The following is a 14,847-nucleotide window of genomic DNA, read 5'->3' as shown; positions in this document are numbered from 1 at the left end:
TTTTATTTCATATTTATTAATCTGTTAAGCCTAATGAGTGAGTGAAATTTGTTGACAGTGCATGAGGCCTGAAAACTGGATATTTTAAGTATTTTTGTAATCATGAATAGGATTCATTGATTGATATATTTTTAGCAAATAATACGAGCGCAAATCGCGATCCGGATTTTTCTTTTAATGGGGGGATTTAAGTAGTTTGTTATAAAATTAATATATAGGTATACATAACTCACCAATCAAAACGCGAGCGCACAGCGCTAGCTCATAGGCCTTTATTATTATTTTTTTATAATCGAGACACCTGAAAAGGTATATTTAGAGAATCTTATATGAAATATAAAAAGACAATACATAGGCCTACTTGGCATATAGTGCGAGCGCACAAAATGTTGCAAATGTTGATTCAAACCATAAAACGGACATTTTCCAGAGCACTTAAAACATAAATTGGTAAATAAAACAAAATAATGAAAGATCGATGTCCGAGCTGAATTATGTTTTGTATATTGATATCAAAACTTGATATTTTAAACTACATATCAGCCTATTGAGCTGTATTTATATACTGACTTAAGAAGGACTAAGGTATAATTCCTATTCTAATTGCTTGTCCTTTTCTCTTCCTTTTTTCTGTTTCTTACCCCTTTTTGTGCCACCATGGGGGGGGGGGGCAAAATCTTTGCCCCCTGGATCGACCTATGTATGTTGACTTGAAAAACACTAACACTTACATGTGGGATTGAAGCAGAGGATGCATACCTCATTAATCAAATATTGCGAGCGCGTAGCGCGAGCTGAATTTGACAATATATCTATCTCGCTAAACAGACTTAAAACTCGAAAACATTTTTTTTTCTGTTATCGTAAGAACGGGATATTTTAATTCAGCCGCATTAATTGAAGTTTTTTGGCAGGACATATATTTTACTATAAACAGGCAATGTTGCGTCCCCGGTCGAAAATGAATTTGCATGAAGCCCTCTAAGTTCAAGGTCAATTTGGCGCCCTCGGTTGAACATAAACTTGGCGCCCCCATCATGTGAAATATAACTTTGCCCTCCCTCCCCTCTCTGAAACATGTATTTGTCGCATTATGGTCAAAATTCAAATTAGCGCTCCTCTAGTTCGAACATCAATTTGGTGCCCCGCTAGATCGAACATCAATTCGGCGCCCCATAGTTCGAACGTCATTTTGGCGCCATCAAATCGACGTCCAGGGGGGCGTTTCATGAAAGGACTTGTCGGACGTTTTATCCGACAAGTCCCATTTCATCCGACAGTTACCATAGTAACAGTACCTCTCAGCCAATCAACATCAGAGAAAGATGTCAGATCTGAAAACTTGTCGCATGAAAATGTTGATGAAACACTCCCCAGGTCAACATCTCCCTCTTCCGTTTCCCATCTCCTTTTCTTTCTTTTATCCTCATTCCCCTTCCTTCCTTTCTCTTTCTTTCTCTCTTTCTTTCCCCCTCTTCTTTTCCCCCCTTTCTTCTCTTTCCCCCATCTTCCCCCTTTTCTTCTCTTTTTGCTGTCTTTTCTTTCCCTCTTTTCTCGTTTTTCCTCTCTTCCCACTTACTCTCGCTCATTTTTCTTCTTCTTTTCCCTTTTTCCTTACTCCGTTCTTTTCCCTCTTCCACTTTTTTTATCTTTTCCCCTTTACTTCTCCCTTTTTCTTTTTCTTTCCTTCTCCCTTTTTTCTCTTTTAATATTTTTTCTTCTCTCTCTCCCCTTCCTCCCTCTCTCTCTTTCTTCTCTTCTTCCCCTCTTCCTCTCTCTCTCTTTTTTCTTATCTTTCTTCCCATCTTCCTCTCTATTTAGATATTCTTCTCTTCGTTCCTCTTTTTTCTTCTTTTTCCTCCTTTTCCTTTCTCCTTTCTTTTCTTCTCTTCCTTTTTCCCTCCTCTTTTTTCCCTCTTCTTTCCCCTTTTCTTCTCCCTTTTTTCTTTGTCTTTCCTTTCCCCTTTTTCTTCTCTTCCTTTCTCCTTCTTACCCTCTTTTCTATTCTCTTCTTTTCCCATCTTCCTCTTTTTTTTTATTCTCTCCCTTTTCCCCTCTTCCCCCCTCTTTTTTTTGAGCTGGGGGTGGGGGGGGGGGGTGAGGCAGTTCCCCCTCGGCCCTCCATGGATCCGCACCTGATAGAACCCCATGGCCTCGTATCATTTGACCTTTGGACCTCTCGATGACATTTGATATATCTGATCATAATTTTACACACACTGCGGACTATCGGACCCGCGGTCTATCGGACCCGCGGACTATCGGACCCGCGGTCTATCGGACCCGCGGTCTATCGGACCCGCGGTCTATCGGGATGTCCCCATATGCTTAATCATTTTATGATTTCTGTATACAGTGTATACTGAATCATTTATTTTTATTATTATTATTATTATTTTTTATTCATTATATATATATTGTTTATTTCTTTATTTTATCTTATTTATTTATTCATAAAATGTACTTCTGAAAGGGGGCCTTCACCCTACAAGCTCTGCTTTTTAGTTGGTCTCCTCTTTCGATTTCATAGTATTATTGTATTATAGAAATGATTTAAATGTTATATTTTGTAAATATGTATTTTGAACTATCATTGTAAATGTATAAAGATTGAAAGAGAAAATAAATGAATTGAATTGAATTGAATACATGTACTGAATCACAAAGATATGAAAATACAAATGAAAAAATTTGCTGGTATGTGACATTTGAATGATTTATTACCCCGGTAATTGTCAACATGACTGTTAATACCAATGTGTACATTATAAAAAAAAATACATAAGGAGGGAAAAGTTATAAAAGATAAGCAAAGGAAAAGGGTTGGGGACTCATCAGGGTCTATTCTTATTGTGACATACCAGATCAACAAGAACCACTACACTATGATCCCTCACCATCCTTCCTTGGCTTTATTTTACAGACAACCAAATGATCTATACAATCCTGGGTGGGAAATGTGAGTTAACATGGAAGTTATCACAAATCTATTCACCATTACCACCCCTCCCCCCCAAAAATGAATACAATAAAAGTAGCTGGCAATAGTTAATCAATTTAATCATTTGAAGTCATTTTGAGTTACATCAATACAACTATAATAGTAAGATAATAAGAGCTAAAATTAATAACATCTCCCTCCTTTAAAAAAAAACACAAGATACATACCCAACTACCCAGCATTAGTGTTAAACAAAATGACAGGTTTTATGATCACATTATTTGAAGCGTTAAAGTTCCGTGGCACGCACTGGCACGACAGGTTGACGCACACTTCACTCCAGTTTAAGACTAATTTGCGCACTGGCACGATTAAAGTCGTGCCAATGCGTGCCACGGAACCGTGCCAATGCCATGTTGGGACAAGAGTTTAAAAATGTTCACAATTTTGGTCAGGACAAAATTTAGAGACGGGATCATGAACTATGCGCAAACTGTTCGCGAAATCGTTGGGACGAGGGAGGAAGCGTGCCAGTGCGCGCCATGCCATGACTGTCACGAACAGTTTACGAACGGCTCACGTCGAGTTCATAAGTAGGTCACGACGTGTTCACGAATTAGGTGACCATGCCTTCCCACTGACACATGTACTTCACACATTGATGCTCAAGCAGTTCACGACTAGTTTACACTCTTCATGAATAAATTGCACATGGCACAAGCATTTCACGATGAGTTAACAAGCAGTTCAGGACTACTGCGCGACAGTGGCGCTCATGTCGATCCAGTGGTATATATACAGGGCTTCCCGGACACTACTCGCAATTCTAGAAAAGAAAAAAAAGGACAACAAAACAAAATCAACAAAACTCCCCTCCATCACTCCCCCCAAGAAAAAAAAAAGAGATGAATATGGAAAAAAAATTAACCGAAAAAAAAAATGGTCATTAGACTGTCATGCTGTCCAAACTCGTGCCTTCTGGTCATTCATTCCCTGACCCACACTTTCCTTTGTGGATTTCTTTGAGGTGGGGTTGCCTTTTCTTCCTCTTCCAGCCTTCTCTGCTGCTTTTCAACAATGGCTAGAGCAGCAGCCGGGTACAGGCATCTTCTCTTCCCTGCAATGATTGTGTCTCTGACATTCCACAGCCAATCAAAAAATGACCAGGGGTTGGGCTTTTTTTTTTGGGGGGGGCCCATTTTTATATGGCGTGCCAAAGTCGGCATGACACAATTGTGCAAACTAGTCGTGCCAATGCGGGGAATGCACAAACTGCATGTATGCATGAACTCGTCGTGTCAATGTGGACACTGATGGGCACGCATTCGTGAAGTATTCATAAACTGGTCGTGAACTAGTCGTGAACAGTGCGGGAGCCTCCCAGTTCGTGTCCCAAATGGCACAACTTGCCATGACAAAATCGTGACCGAAAGTCGTGCAAGTGTCGGCCTTGCATAAGTGTTAAACATACATACCAAAATGGAAGAAAGATTATGCGTGATAAAAAGAATGCAGTAGTGAATACAGCAAACAAGCAATTAGCTCCAGCCTCATACTGAGCGTATTTCATCATCTTTCCAATCTGTACATTGTCCATTAGGAATAGGGAGGGAGAGAGAGACAGACAGGAATATAAAGGGAAGATGAGAGATACAGAAAAAAGAACGAGAGATAGAAATAGAGGGAACGGAAGACAACATGAAAGGAGGGGGAGAAGAAAGAGCAGGATGGACAGATAGGTTGACAGAGAGATAAGCAGAGAGAGATGGAAGGAAGGAAAGAAGGAAAAAAGAAGGAAGGAAAGAAAAAAAGAAAAAAAGAAAGAAAGAAAGAAAGAAAAAAGTGCAAGAGTAGAAAATGGGAGAAAACAAGAAAGATTAAACTAAGACAAATTCAATAATGCACTTACCCAAATGGGAGGAATAAAATCCGCGAGAGGAAAAATACAAGACTAAAAACTCCAAATAACGCATTAGCTGCAGAATGTGATGCTGAATAATTACATATTTTGGCAAGCTGTAGGACAGAAAATATATTGATCATAGTTTAATCTCCCATACATATAAACTTTTGAAAGCTAAGTCCTCCCAACAAAATATCTAAATGCATAATAGAGAGAAAGAAAACCCCATAAAACTGAGACATTTCAATTCACACATAGTTTCACAAAGCATCATTACGTCATATATTAACTGTATCATTTGCATTTCATTTATTTGAAATATTTTATTTACCACTTACAATGCAAAATCAGAATATATTTCTCCTTAAATATATTAATATCATTGTCATTGTTTTTTACAGGGACGAAGGGGGAGGGGGTGAATAGTGACAAGCTTTTAATGCTCAAAATTGAAAGGCTTGGACCATGATTTTAAACTATTCTACTTAATTTATACTAACTGTTGTATACTTTTTAGTGAAGATATTACTAGTATTAAAAAATAACATTGTACTCTTGGGGCAATCTTTAATATACTGTAATACTGTATTACTTGGGTATATGATGTACATATAAGGTGTAATAAAGAGTGCAAAACATTAAAACATGTTCCCAATGTCCCTTTAATATACACCTACTGTAATCTCACATATCATACATGATTGTTTTGTACGCATTTGTGTACTTCCTATAGAATGAGTACTGTAATTTTACTACACTGCACTGCACCTGTACGAGAAGATCTCCGTTATTAACATGAATCACTATTCATATTCATATTGATCACTCAAATCTGTAAGCTATTATGTTATTCCAAAAGGCTTCGTACAGGGATCACACACTTCAAGTTGGGCACAATAATTTAGTGTTCAATACAGTCATGTATATTTGCAGTCAGGGATACAAGAAAAATAGGGGGGAGGGTAAAAAAAGGGGCATGTGGCCCCTTCCCTTTAAAAAAATATTTTTGAATGTATTATTTTTGAATGTATTACAAAAAGGATTGTTTTTCCCGGCAGTAGAGTGAAAAAAGATGATCTAAATTGCAAATTCATGGAAAATAGTATACTTTTCAACCCTGGATATGTAAAATCTAGTCTAGGTTTCACCTCATAATGAAAATTGAATATTTCCAGTTCTCTTTGAGGCATTTTTATTAAACATGACCAAATAATTGGTTTTAAAGTTAAATACCATTTGTGGTAACGATCTCAAGATGAGTTCAAACAGAATCCAATTAATTACCACCAAAGTGTTTGTATGTATAAATAAAAAAATATGTGCCAAATAGCTCTGCAAGAAAATGTGCTAATTGCTGAGAAATTAGCAAAATAAGCATGGAATTCCATCAAATGTCAGGTATTTTTCGAAGTAAATAATTTTTTTAAAAAGCAATATTAATAAACTGTCCCACATATACTTTTCTGTGTTAGTGATATCAGAATTATCGATTTTGGGCTAAGATTTTACAAAAGTAAGTTCACATTAATATACCAGATCTATACGTATGAAAATATTTCAACATACCGGTAATAACTTTCTCATGAATGAAATAATTGTTTGCTGCAACTACTGTCTTTTACCTTTGAGGTATTCTGAAATCGAAGGATGATTTTTGGCTTAAAGTCTATTTTGAAAGTCCGTGTTCACTGTATCACTAATGTCATGTCTTGTATAATAATATTATTCTTCTGTCTTGTGGTGTTGGCAACCAGTCAAAGAATTGGTATGATTTGTATTTAATAGCCTTACCTCAAGGAATATGTCTGCCACATCATGAGTGAGTAAAACAATGCAGCCGATCCTGGTGAAGTTACATGCCCATGAGAAACCAAGCAAGAAGATTGTTGCAAAGTGATGTATAAACTGTGGAATAAAATCCTGAATAAAAAAATTGGAACGAAAGAGGAATACATGATATAGGTACACTGTATGCTTGAGTTTATTCAGTACAATGTTCTCATCCCCTTCAAATATATACAGTATCTTTTCCCTGCTACAGTAGAGGAAATCAAATGCCCTAAAGAGCCCTGGAAAACTAAAAAAGAGAAGCGGAAATTCCTGTTATAGGGCGGGTCCAAATTATAAATTGGAATGCAATGTAAAAACAATTTGGCTCAAATGTTAGCCCCCCCTCCCCAAATATGTTTTGAATGTTATTTCATTAGGTGGTCTATGTCAGATCACCTATCAAGTTTGTCATAATAATTATTTCTTTATTATTCATTTTTAAGGCCAATGTTTGTTGCCAATGTTTGTGGCCAAGTTTGAGAAATCTGTCTTGTCAATTTCTTTGACAAAACATGTCATGTATAAAGTCTATAATAGAGACACCAAATAAGCTTTTCAAGGTCATCAGGTTAGTATGGCGTCATCCAGGCGCCATTTTGAAAAATTCTTTAATTGATCATACATGTATCATAACAGATCATCAATTATATTTACAGAAAGTTAAACTTTATCATCAAAGGTCATGCAGAGGTCATGATGCGTGCGTAAATACAAATTGCCCATGATTGATTTTGGATATGTTTCAGGTCACTTTAAGCATTTTAACATTTTGCGCGCACACGTATGGGCATACTTATCATGTATAACATCGTTATGCAACATAGAATTGCTGTTTTTTCTATGTGTACCGTAAGTAACGGTGTATTATAAAAACTATTAACCGCACCTTTTTCTCGGCGGAATATAAGCAAAAGTCGGGGGTGCGGTTTATCCACGGTGACGGGTCTGAGCTGACCCACGTAACCCCTCCCGAACATGTAGAAGTCTGCCAGTTCACAACACATCGAGTGGCCGGGCGAAGCCGCCCAGGGCAATGTTGTTTAGAGGGGTATGAGCTGCGGGTAATGGGAAGTGATTATTACGATCTTAATCAAACACTGTCCATAACAAATGCACCCACCTTCATGACACTAATTTCGACTTTATTCTCGATTCAAAGCAGCGAAGTTCCCTGGCTAAGTTCAAAGAGACGCCAAGCATTCTCGGTAATAATTTGTCACAGCTAGCTGAGCGAGAGCCGAGAGCTAGCTTGCGTTGTATTCATTTTAACCCCTCTCAAAGTCCCGTTTCGCGCCAGCTTATATTTTCTTTCCCGTTTGCTTTTCATAAGATACCATGTACACCGTGCACCACGTGCACGAGAGAGACGGCACAAAGCCGTAAAACAACTGGAAAAAATGCAAATTTCTTTGTTTCTTGAACCTTCCTGTAATCCCGTATCCAAAATTCATGCTACATGTAAGACATCGAATGCTACACAAATTCTGAAAGTGATTGTGAGGTTGTGATGCAAGAAATGTGAAAGACACAGATCACAATTTGATAAGATGTACTGGTAGTGGTACCGTATCGAAGTTTGCAATGTACAAGAACGGCAGTGCTGTGAGTGTACACTGTGACTGTGAGGTGAGTGAGTGTGTAAGTGGCCAATATTGTCGGGACCTTTCTTTCTTGCTAACATTTGTAGATGAATTGATCAAGAACAACAGATTTCCGCATACCGGTAATCTCTTTGAATACTTTGAAATATTTAACTTAGTTTTTGTTTCTTCGTACCTCAAATATGCATGTAAATGTGAGAAGGATTTTTTTTTTTTTTTTTTTTTTTTAAGTCCAAAGTTGGGGGTGCGGTTTATAGTCCGTTACTTACGGTATGCATTAATGATATAATTCTGGTCAAATCGATACCTCAATCAGCTCTCTAAGGGTGTGCTTATGCTTCCACTGCGTAGACGGAATCAGTGCTTTCAAACGTCGTTTCAAAACGCCGATCGTAAACGTGGTTTTGGTAGTGCTGTTTATGCTTAACTTTTCAGAGGTGAATCACGATCTCCAGCTGGCGTCACATCGTAATTTTCGTTGAGCAGAAAAGCGAGGTCAAATTGGGCGCGCCCTCTTTCGAAAGTTTATTTTTCCGAGTGTTGTTATGATCGACTATTATTTAGACATCAAACAATTTCTGATATTTTAGTAATTGCATGGAGCTACTTCATATAGCCATAGCATTTCTATCATGGTGAGGAAAAAAGTGAGACAAAATAAAGAATATTAAGGTGTGCATAATAGAATAATAAGACATCCATAAATGCTACTGGGGCTTCTTGCTCAGCAATGTCTTCTCATCATAACTCATGTTAAATCCCTCAACATTCATCGTGATGACAAATTAGAAGAGTAGTACTAGTGATAGTACTTAATTTAATAATCTCACATGCAAATGTGTATTGGTCATTAGAACCAGGGAGATGAGAGGTAATTCCGTGGAGGTAAATCCCTGTTAGAACCACGCGACTGTATTTGCCTGCGGATTTTCATCCCACCGGAAGCGTGTACCAAATGACGTCATTTAAACACGTTTACGATCGTATCTGTTTATACTTCCCCAGAAACCTGATTCTGGTCAAACAACGTTTTGAAACGTACCTCTTTGTGAGTTTACGATCGGCGTTCTGAAACGTTGTTTATATGAAAGCATGGACGCAACCATGTTTTGGACTAATCACGTATGGAAACGCCGATTCTGGCCTGAAAAGTGTAAGCATAAACACGCCCTAAGATCACTATCAAATGAGGGAATGAGACCCATAACATATTGCAGGCTTTGCAGCACACGTGCGTGGGTGCTCCAACTATGGGCTAACTATAGGCCATATACTGGCAAAAGCATGCCTATTGAGCATTCACAGTAGCGCTTCATTGCGATCATTTTAATGTTGAGATCACTAGGGGTTTAAAAATATGCCATGGACAAAGAGTTTACACTACCATCATTAAACAAGCAAATATCTACATACAATATGTTTCAGGTATATTTGCAGTTTAAAGGGGTGATCGTTTTACTTGTGGGAGAAACTCTATAGCATTTTGATCTTGACAAAAATGCTCATAACTTCTTGTTGTTTGTCTATTTTTTTGTAGCCCTTTTATTGAAATTTTCATTTGATGTTTCTGTTTCATACAAGCTATCAAACTTGTTTTAAGGGTTTCATTATAATCTACTCTCAATATGCAATTTGAAAAAGTGTGACTATATTACCATCATTCTTATTTTTAAAACAAACTATCAATATCCTCTTTCGATTTCATCACCATAGACACCGTTCTCACTACGTTCCTAAAACTAGTTTACTGGAACAAGTTTTGTGGAAACTAGTTAAACGCGTAGTGAGAACGATCGAAGCGGTCTTGGAAGCGATCTTTCAAACCAGTTGGAAAACCACCATGCGATGTAGTTTTCAAGATCGCTTCACCTCGGTAAACTGGTTTTAGCGCAAGTGAGGACACAACCGTTCTTCGGGAAGCGATCTTTGCACATTTTGAGCGCGCTACTACATACAACAGAATGCCTACGCTGCAGTTTTGAATTTTGCGCGAAACGTGTCACCCCATTGAGGGCATTTCCATAGCAACAAGATCGCTTTACGTGAAGTGATTTTGAAAACCACTTTCGTGTGATCAAGTGGGAACGCTAGCAAAGTGATCTTCCAAACTGGTTTCCTGAATCAGTTTCCAGTAAACTAGTTTTAGAAAGCGTAGTGAGAAGGGCCTCATTTATGAAGCAAAAAAATGTAGTTCCTAATATTTTCCTTTAATATCAGATATCAATAAAGGAGGAGTTCATCCTAATATAAAGGCTTGGTCCCACTGGTGAATAGACGCAAAACATATTCATAAAGGATACAGCGGACGATCAAAATGTCAGGAATGGCTCTTTCCGTTTTTTTCCGCTCCAGAAATGGAAAAAATTAGCAAAAAAAATTAGTGAAAACATAACGGAAAAGAATGGATGTGGGTAGTATTCAGCTTGGATATTCATCAGAAGCCAAGCGAATGAAAGCGGATGAACGTGGCTGATAGTTCCGAAGGCCTTACCGGGGGTTTGAATACTTTGTATGTACGAGACTCATACACTTTACATCCTTTCTCTTTCTGTGCTACTATGTATACAAGTTCCATGTACATGTACCTTATCTTTCTTCCCTCTTTCCTTTGTTCAACTGCAGTGGATGCAAATTACGAGGATACCCAGAAGATGCAGAGACGATACAGCTGACGTTTAACGGATGATAAACAGACATGGGACGTTTGTTGCTCGTATATGTTGCAGATTTATATCGTACACGGCGGAATTAAAGTTCATCCGTTCTAAAAGCTTTGTGCAACTCAAAACTTTTTACGTGGATGAAATTGGACGGATGCTCGATGGATCATACAACAAAACGTATGCAATGGGTCTGCAACGGATGCATAGAGTTTTCCAACGGATGGCACGATTTTTTTTACGCTTTACAACCTCTTTGCATCCGTAAGTGCAGTGGGACCAAGCCTTAAAAAAAGCTAGTCTGAATAAAAAGATAAAAATATTACATACAAGGGGAATATTGAAAATATCAGTAAAATTGGGTGTAAAAAGCAAGAAAATTTCACAAAATATGCACATATTGGTCGGTATGCAAATGAGGTGCCGATGATGTCACCCACTCACTACACACTGGAAATGAGGAGAAAACTGAAAGTTACAAAGAGGGAGAAAAGGAGATAGTGGGAGAGAGAGAGAGAGAATAAAGGGAAAAGAAAAAGTGAAACAGGCAAAGGAAGAAAGTACATCCATACTAGTACTAACCATACTTAGAAAGCAACCTTTTTAAGGGTGTGTTTATGCTTCCATTGCAGACATAGAATCAGCATTTTCAAACATCGTTTCTGAACGCTATCGTAAATGTTGTTCTGGGAGCGCTTTTTCTGCTTAAACTTTCAGAAGCGAAATCACAATCTGCGGCTGGCTTTGCATCGTAATTTTTCGTTGAGCAGGACAGCAAGGTCAAATTGGGCATGCCATTATACGAAAGTTTTTCTTTTCCGAGTGTTGTTTATGGTCGACCATAATTTTAAACATTGAACAATTTCTGATCTTTTAGTAATTGCATGCAGCTACTTGACATAGCTATAGAATTTCCACCATGGTGAGGATATTAGTAAGACAAAATAAAGTATATAAGAAAATAATAAGACATAAATTTGTTTATGCTACTGGAGTTTCTGGTTCAGTGATGTGTCCTCATCATAACTCATGTTCCGCTTTGTTTAATCCCTCAACATTCATCGTGATGGTGAGAGTACTTAAAATTTTTCAATAATAACTCTTATGCAAATGCAAATTGGTCAACCTGGGAGTTGAGAGGTAATTCTGTGGAGGCAACTCCCTGTCCATGCAACTGTATTGCCTGCTGATTTTCATCTCACCGGAAGCATGTACCAAATGATGTCATTTAAACACATTCACGATTGTGGTCCTGTTTATACTTCCCCCAGAAACCCTGATTCTGGTCAAAAAACGTTTAGAAATGCACCTTTTTGTAAGTTTACAATCAGCGTTCTGATATGACCTTAAAATTAATGTAATTATGGACGCAACCGTGTTTTGAAGTAATCAAGTATGAAAACGCTGATTCTGGCCTGAAAAGTGGAAGCAAACATGCCCTAAGACTTATACTACGCCAGTGTACAGAAACCCAGTACGAAAGTGTTATCATATAATTATACATGAATCACTTAGAAAACATTTATTTCAATTAAAGGTCAAGGCCACCCCAGAAAAATGATGGCCCCCCCTGAGATCTCGGCCATCGATCGCACGAGCACCGCGAAAATTTGCACAGTGGTAGTGTGCGATAAAATCAACAAGGCTGTATGATCTATTCTTCCAAGAAAATAAGATTTTTTTTTAAATGAATTAATTATGCTAATTTATGCATGAAATAAAACATTTGCTCTAATTAACTTATCATGGCACGAAATTGCTAATTTTTTATTCACAAACTCTTTGTAGGATTCTGTTCACATGTAAATGAAATAAAATTTGGTATCGCAAATTTTTTCTTATGTATTTTATTGTTTTTTGATGGAAATTGTTGCAGACTTAATTCTGATCATAAACAAGACAAAATTAATTCTAATCAGTAAACGTAGAAATGATACATTTATGAATTTTGGCTGAATACACAATTTGCATTGGATTTGTACATGATTTCACGTTTTTGAGCAATTTTGGGTCTGACATACACTTACATAATGTTGCGTAATTTCGTAACCGTGTACCCAGGTATCGCAAATTTGGTCTCCAAAGTTTTGCAAGACTTAAAAGTAAAAAGTAAGTGAGCGGTGCGGTCAAAAAATTTCGCACGGCGGATTAATCGGGCATTTTAGGGTTAAGAGCTGCAGTTGATCATAGTATATTTGTTGGTACCTTTGCTTGAGTGCAATTCTAGTACAATGTAGCTCGAAGATGTATTGATTGAATTTTATTCATCAGAAGTTGTATGTGCAGATACCAGACTGGCTGACCGTATTCTTCTACAGTATTGGGACTACAAATGATTTATAGACTATAGAAAATATTGTGTGAGGTGATAGTAGGGTTGCAAAGGGCTGGAAACTTTCAATTTTTTTTTTTAATTTTCAGGAATTTTCAGCTGCCAGGAAATTTGAGAATTTCCAATTTTTCACAAAAACTTTCCATTTGTATAAATCTATTCTTCACTCTTTAAATTGCATGAATTATAGAGTAATACATGTACAAGTATGTATCCATTTATGAGGCGCCGATTGTACCAATATTATATAGAACAATTATTTGTTATATACTCATTATTTAATAAATAATAACTATTATTTATATATAATTTACATTTTATTTGAAAATAATTACTATTATATAAAATAACATTTCTAATTATTTATATATAATTCCAAGTAATACTTTGTGTCTGCCTACTCCTTTTCTTTCATCCCCTTCACTAACCTGATTGGTCTTCTCTACTCACTAATGCCCCTTTTGTCTCTTTAGGTGGTTTCAGACCGCCTCGAAGTTCGTCAGTTCCAGGTATTCTCTGATCGGGAAATTTACCCCGATCAGAAAATACCAGGTATTTTGGTAATGTGAAAGCAAACTACGCGTAATTTCCCCGAAAGAAAATACCCGCTAAATAGTAGGTACTTGGCGAAATTACGAGAACTTTCGCGGGGATTTTTCCAAGGTCGCAGGTATTTTGGCGATGTGAAAGCAAATTACGGGAACTTTTAGCCCAGCATGTCGTTGGGTGCGGCGCCGTGGGTGGCTGCTGGGCTAGTGATTTTGAATCTCGCGCCTTGCTTGCTTATCAGACCATACTGCGCATGCTCGTAACTTCAGGAACTTATCCCGAAGGGTATGTTTCAGGGCGGTGTGAATGCAGTCCAATTAATGGGTATTTTTCAGCCTAAAAAAGTTCTCATAATTTAACGGGGATTCTTGTGATCGAGGCGGTTTGAAACCACCTCTTGTTTCTAAGTGTTGCTGTAGCTTGTTTGTGGTCTATATTATGGTTGTTCCACTTTATATGTTTGTCATTTTGCCTCCGACGAAGATTCTGCTAGGATCGAAAGCTTAGGCCCCTTTTTGACTTTCTAAAATATTTATTCCTATTAAACAGGGTTAATTGAACTAAAATAAACTTTGACCTTGAACCAGCAATCTGTAATACTCATCAAATCAACGACGCCAACAAGTTCTCATACTTCTGTTATGCAGAAATAAATAACACAATGATAATGAAATACATGTAATAATAAAGCTAATAACAACAACAATGGTGCTATTATAATATCCAAGTCCTTTGGAAGCGCATAGAGACATTATTCATAATCGTGATATGCGCTATACAAGAACTGTTTATTATTATTATTATTATGATCAATAAAGATTCTCATAATCTACAACAAGATCAGAATATCCAATATATATTCATCATCCATGAACTAAGTATATTCCAAATGCAAAGCAACTTTTACATGGAAATTTTAAAATTCCGTGTCTGTTTTAGCATAATGTTTGCCTTTGGCGAAAAACTTTCAATTCCTAAGTATCAGAAAATATCAGAACTTTTTGAAAATTCCTGAAAATTGCAAATGATTG

General features: G+C 37.3%; 1 long non-coding RNA gene across 1 annotated transcript; it reads right to left on the bottom strand.

The window, feature by feature from the left end:
• Positions 1-1,951: 1,951 nt before the first annotated feature.
• Positions 1,952-6,785, bottom strand: LOC135156397 (uncharacterized). Its single transcript, XR_010295523.1, has 3 exons — positions 6,636-6,785; positions 4,417-4,523; positions 1,952-3,767 (listed from the first exon to the last, which is right to left on the bottom strand). It is a non-coding gene; the product is annotated as an uncharacterized LOC135156397 (long non-coding RNA).
• Between the last annotated feature and the right edge of the window lie 8,062 nt (positions 6,786-14,847).

This window comes from Lytechinus pictus, chromosome 13 (assembly GCF_037042905.1).
Source record: "Lytechinus pictus isolate F3 Inbred chromosome 13, Lp3.0, whole genome shotgun sequence".
Taxonomy (NCBI): domain Eukaryota; kingdom Metazoa; phylum Echinodermata; class Echinoidea; order Temnopleuroida; family Toxopneustidae; genus Lytechinus; species Lytechinus pictus.
The sequence above is the reverse complement of the archived record's forward strand: the minus strand, read 5'-3'. Positions and strand labels throughout refer to the sequence as shown.